A 6196-nucleotide genomic window follows, 5' to 3' on the forward strand; every position below is an offset into this window, starting at 1 on the left:
CCCAGTCCCAGTCCCAGCTATAGTAGAGAGGCTGTTCAGTGCTCCCAGTCCCAGCTATAGTAGAGAGGCTGTTCAGTGCTCCCAGTCCCAGCTATAGTAGAGAGGCTGTTCAGTGCTCCCAGTCCCAGCTATAGTAGAGAGGCTGTTCAGTGCTCCCAGTCCCAGCTATAGTAGAGAGGCTGTTCAGTGCTCCCAGTCCCAGCTATAGTAGAGAGGCTGTTCAGTGCTCCCAGTCCCAGCTATAGTAGAGGCTGTTCAGTGCTCCCAGTCCCAGCTATAGTAGAGAGGCTGTTCAGTGCTCCCAGTCCCAGCTATAGTAGAGAGCTGTTCAGTGTTCCCAGTCCCAGCTATAGTAGAGAGGCTGTTCAGTGCTCCCAGTCCCAGTCCCATCTATAGTAGAGAGGCTGTTCAGTGCTCCCAGTCCCAGTCCCATCTATAGCAGAGAGGCTGTTCAGTGCTCCCAGTCCCAGTCCCAGCTATAGTAGAGAGGCTGTTCAGTGCTCCCAGTCCCAGCTATAGTAGATAGGCTGTTCAGTGCTCCCAGTCCCAGTCCTCCCAGTCCCAGCTATAGTAGAGAGGCTGTTCAGTGCTCCCAGTCCCAGCTATAGTAGAGAGGCTGTTCAGTGCTCCCAGTCCCAGTCCCAGCTATAGTAGAGAGGCTGTTCAGTGCTCCCAGTCCCAGCTATAGCAGAGAGGCTGTTCTGTGCTCCCGGTCCCAGTCCCATCTATAGTAGAGAGGTTGTTCAGTGCTCCCAGTCCCAGCTATAGTAGAGGCTGTTCAGTGCTCTCAGTCCCAGCTATAGTAGAGAGGCTGTTCAGTGCTCCCAGTCCCAGCTATAGTAGAGAGGCTGTTCAGTGCTCCCAGTCCCAGCTATAGTAGAGAGGCTGTTCAGTGCTCCCAGTCCCATCTATAGTAGAGAGGCTGTTCAGTGCTCCCAGTCCCAGTCCCAGCTATAGTAGAGAGGCTGTTCAGTGCTCCCAGTCCCAGCTATAGTAGAGGCTGTTCAGTGCTCCCAGTCCCAGTCTGTTCCAGTCCCAGCTATAGTAGAGAGGCTGTTCAGTGCTCCCAGTCCCAGTCCCAGATATAGTAGAGAGGCTGTTCAGTGCTCCCAGTCCCAGCTATAGTAGAGAGGCTGTTCAGTGCTCCCAGTCCCAGCTATAGTAGAGGCTGTTCAGTCCCAGTCCCAGCTATAGTAGAGAGGCTGTTCAGTGCTCCCAGTCCCAGTCCCAGCTATAGTAGAGAGGCTGTTCAGTGCTCCGGTCCAGTCCCAGCTATAGTAGAGAGGCTGTTCAGTGCTCCCAGTCCCAGCTATAGTAGAGAGGCTGTTCAGTGCTCCCAGTCCCAGTCCCAGCTATAGTAGAGAGGCTGTTCAGTGCTCCCAGTCCCAGTCCCAGCTATAGTAGAGAGGCTGTTCAGTGCTCCCAGTCCCAGTCCCAGTCTATAGTAGCAGAGGCTGTTCAGTGCTCCCAGTCCCAGCTATCTGTTCAGTGCTACCAGTCCCAGCTATAGTAGAGAGGCTGTTCAGTGCACCCAGTCCCAGTCCCAGCTATAGTAGAGAGGCTGTTCAGTGCTCCCAGTCCCATCTATAGTAGAGAGGCTGTTCAGTGCTCCCAGTCCCAGCTATAGTAGAGAGGCTGTTCAGTGCTCCCAGTCCCAGTCCCAGCTAGTAGAGAGGCTGTTCAGTGCTCCCAGTCCCAGCTATAGTAGAGAGGCTGTTCAGTGCTCCCAGTCCCAGCTATAGTAGAGGGCTGTTCAGTGCTCCCAGTCCCAGCTATAGTAGAGAGGCTGTTCAGTGCTCCCAGTCCCAGCTATAGTAGAGAGGCTGTTCAGTGCTCCCAGTCCCATCTATAGTAGAGAGGCTGTTCAGTGCTCCCAGTCCCAGCTATAGTAGAGAGGCTGTTCAGTGCTCCCAGTCCCAGCTATAGTAGAGAGGCTGTTCAGTGCTCCCAGTCCCAGTATAGTAGAGGCTGTTCAGTGCTCCCAGTCCCAGCTATAGTAGCTGTTCCTCCCAGTCCCAGCTATAGTAGAGGGCTGTTCAGTGCTCCCAGTCCCAGTCCCAGCTATAGTAGAGAGGCTGTTCAGTGCTCCCAGTCCCAGCTATAGTAGAGAGGCTGTTCAGTGCTCCCAGTCCCAGCTATAGTAGAGGCTGTTCAGTGCTCCCAGTCCCAGCTATAGTAGAGAGGCTGTTCAGTGCTCCCGGTCCAGGTCCCAGCTATAGTAGAGAGGCTGTTCAGTGCTCCCAGTCCCAGCTATAGTAGAGAGGCTGTTCAGTGCTCCCAGTCCCAGCTATAGTAGAGAGGCTGTTCCCAGCTATAGTAGAGAGGCTGTTCCTCCCAGTCCCAGCTATAGTAGAGGGCTGTTCAGTGCTCCCAGTCCCAGCTATAGTAGAGAGGCTGTTCAGTGCTCCCAGTCCCAGTCCCATCTATAGTAGAGAGGCTGTTCAGTGCTCCCAGTCCCAGTCCCATCTATAGCAGAGAGGCTGTTCAGTGCTCCCAGTCCCAGCTATAGTCTGTTCCTCCCAGTCCCAGCTATAGTAGAGAGGCTGTTCAGTGCTCCCAGTCCCAGCTATAGTAGAGAGGCTGTTCAGTGCTCCCAGTCCCAGCTATAGTAGAGAGGCTGTTCAGTGCTCCCAGTCCCAGCTATAGTAGAGAGGCTGTTCAGTGCTCCCAGTCCCAGCTATAGTAGAGAGGCTGTTCAGTGCTCCCAGTCCCAGCTATAGTAGAGGCTGTTCAGTGCTCCCAGTCCCAGCTATAGTAGAGAGGCTGTTCAGTGCTCCCAGTCCCATCTATAGTAGAGGCTGTTCAGTGCTCCCAGTCCCATCTATAGTAGAGAGGCTGTTCAGTGCTCCCAGTCCTAGTCCCAGCTATAGTAGAGAGGCTGTTCAGTGCTCCCAGTCCCAGCTATAGTAGAGGGCTGTTCAGTGCTCCCAGTCCCAGCTATAGTAGAGAGGCTGTTCAGTGCTCCCAGTCCCAGCTATAGTAGAGAGGCTGTTCAGTGCTCCCAGTCCCAGTCCCAGCTATAGTAGAGAGGCTGTTCAGTGCTCCCAGTCCCAGCTATAGTAGAGAGGCTGTTCAGTGCTCCCAGTCCCAGCTATAGTAGAGAGGCTGTTCAGTGCTCCCAGTCCCAGCTATAGTAGAGAGGCTGTTCAGTGCTCCCGGTCCAGGTCCCAGCTATAGTAGAGAGGCTGTTCAGTGCTCCCAGTCCCAGCTATAGTAGAGAGGCTGTTCAGTGCTCCCAGTCCCAGTCCCAGCTATAGTAGAGAGGCTGTTCTGTGCTCCCAGTCCCAGCTATAGTAGAGAGGCTGTTCAGTGCTCCCAGTCCCAGCTATAGTAGAGAGGCTGTTCTGTGCTCCCAGTCCCAGTCCCAGCTATAGTAGAGAGGCTGTTCAGTCCTCCCAGTCCCATCTATAGTAGAGAGGCTGTTCAGTGCTCCCAGTCGTAGCTATAGCAGAGAGGCTGTTCAGTGCTCCCAGTCCCATCTATAGTAGAGAGGCTGTTCAGTGCTCCCAGTCCCAGCTATAGCAGAGAGGCTGTTCAGTGCTCCCAGTCCCAGCTATAGTAGAGAGGCTGTTCAGTGCTCCCAGTCCCAGCTATAGTAGAGAGGCTGTTCAGTGCTCCCAGTCCCATCTATAGTAGAGAGGCTGTTCAGTGCTCCCAGTCCCATCTATAGTAGAGAGGCTGTTCAGTGCTCCCAGTCCCAGCTATAGTAGAGAGGCTGTTCAGTGCTCCCAGTCCCAGCTATAGTAGAGAGGCTGTTCAGTGCTCCCAGTCCCAGCTATAGTAGAGAGGCTGTTCAGTGCTCCCAGTCCCAGCTATAGCAGAGAGGCTGTTCAGTGCTCCCAGTCCCAGCTATAGTAGAGGCTGTTCAGTGCTCCCAGTCCCAGCTATAGTAGAGAGGCTGTTCAGTGCTCCCAGTCCCAGCTATAGTAGAGAGGCTGTTCAGTGCTCCTAGTCCCAGCTATAGTAGAGAGGCTGTTCAATGCTCCCAGTCCCAGCTATAGTAGAGAGGCTGTTCAGTGCTCCCAGTCCCAGCTATAGTAGAGAGGCTGTTCAGTGCTCCCAGTCCCAGCTATAGTAGAGAGGCTGTTCAGTGCTCCCAGTCCCATCTATAGTCCCAGTCCCAGCTATAGTAGAGAGGCTGTTCAGTGCTCCCAGTCCCAGCTATAGTAGAGAGGCTGTTCAGTGCCTCCCAGTCCCAGTCCCAGCTATAGTAGAGAGGCTGTTCAGTCCTCCCAGTCCCAGTCCCAGCTATAGCAGAGAGGCTGTTCAGTGCTCCCAGTCCCAGCTATAGTAGAGAGGCTGTTCAGTCCTCCCAGTCCCAGCTATAGTAGAGAGGCTGTTCAGTGCTCCCAGTCCCAGCTGTGTGGTTTTGATGTGTCTGACATATATACAGAATGCTGTGTTGTTCTGATGTCGGAATGCTGTGTTTTCCCTGATTTGTCTGATGTCTGATATCTACAGAATACTGTGTTGTTCTGATGTCTGACATATCTCCAGAATGCTGTGTTGTTCTGATGTCTGACATATCTACAGAATGCTGTGTTGTTCTGATGTCTGACATATCTCCAGAATGCTGTGTTGTTCTGATGTCTGACATATCTACAGAATGCTGTGTTGTTCTGATGTCTGACATATCTCCAGAATGCTGTGTTGTTCTGATGTCTGACATATCTACAGATGTGTCTGACATATCTACAGAATGCTGTGTTGTTCTGATGTGTTTGACTATCTACAGAATGCTGTGTTGTTCTGATGTCTGATCTCCAGAATGCTGTGTTGTTCTGATGTCTGACATATCTCCAGAATGCTGTGTTGTTCTGATGTCTGACATATCTCCAGAATGCTGTGTTGTTCTGATGTGTTGTCATCTTATATAGAAGGAAAAAGCTCATTGCGTCCCATTCATTTAAATTGCAGCGGCTCATATCTCACGGACCACTGCTTTAACCTGTTAGTTTAGACACAATTTGAATGGATGCAAACAACAGGATGCGGAAAGCATGAATGATTCTGATTGGTCCTTGTCTCAACCTTCAGCCCTTCCAACCGCTCTGTCTAGTCTATCACATGATTATGTTCCGTTTCCAATCTCTGCATTATTCCAATGGAAGGCTTACATAACTCATTTTAATATTAATGACGCCTTTTGCAGCTGTCCTTTTTAGTGCCTGGACTTCAGTGTCAGTTGAAACATAGTGGTCCAGATACTACCGCTTGCCCGGTACAGTATATCATTAGTGCACAAGATATTTACCTTGTTGTCAATACCACTTCAGTTATAACTTTATCAAATGTTGATATTCTGTATAACATATTTCTCTCAAATGATAAACATGTCTCCTATATTCACAGATGGCATCGGTCGAAACGCTCAGCTCAGCAGCGTCCCTCCCTGCCCGGTCTCTCTCTGTCTCCAGCGGGACAGGCTATACAGACAAGCCTGGTGCCCACATGGATGATGTATGTTGCGCAGTTTAAAAGTGAAGGGTGTGTGGAGACAAATGAATTCGGTTCAGTCAGTCGTCCTGATAAGCCCTTCCGATAAAGTTTAGCAACAGACGCAGCATGGCACTAGTTCAAACTTGTAAAAGAAAGTGGTTTATTTCGATGGCCGAGGGAGAAATTACTTGTAGTATTGGTCACCATCTTCAATTTGTTCCATCCCACTTGATTTTATTCCGAGTAGGATAGCAGCCTACACGATAAATAACTTGTAATAGTGGTAGTAACTGCCGGGATGTCACCGTGATACAGTCTACACTGCTCAATGGGGAGAGTTTGCGCTGCAAGCAGACATCACAACATTTTTATTTTATTTAACAAGGAAAGTCTGATAAGAACAAATGATTATTTACAATGACGGCCTACCCCGACCAAACCTGGACGACGCTGGGCCAATTGTGCGCCGCTCTATGGGACTCGTAATCACGGCCTCCCCGGGCAAACCTGGACGACGCTGGGCCAATTGTGCGCCGCTCTATGGGACTCCTAATCACGGCCGGATGTGATACACCATGGGCCACATCACTGTCATCGCTCCTGCTGGAGGTGGAAGTAGATAGATATAGTGTAGCCAATATCAGGCCAGGGTGAAAGCTAAAGCACATTCAATGTAGTGGTTTTCGCCGAAAATGTACAACTATGGCATTAATTTCGGTCTAAAGAGACATTTGTGTCTAAATAAATAAATAACACT

Source organism: Oncorhynchus gorbuscha, unplaced genomic scaffold, assembly GCF_021184085.1.
Source record: "Oncorhynchus gorbuscha isolate QuinsamMale2020 ecotype Even-year unplaced genomic scaffold, OgorEven_v1.0 Un_scaffold_1595, whole genome shotgun sequence".
NCBI lineage: Eukaryota > Metazoa > Chordata > Actinopteri > Salmoniformes > Salmonidae > Oncorhynchus > Oncorhynchus gorbuscha.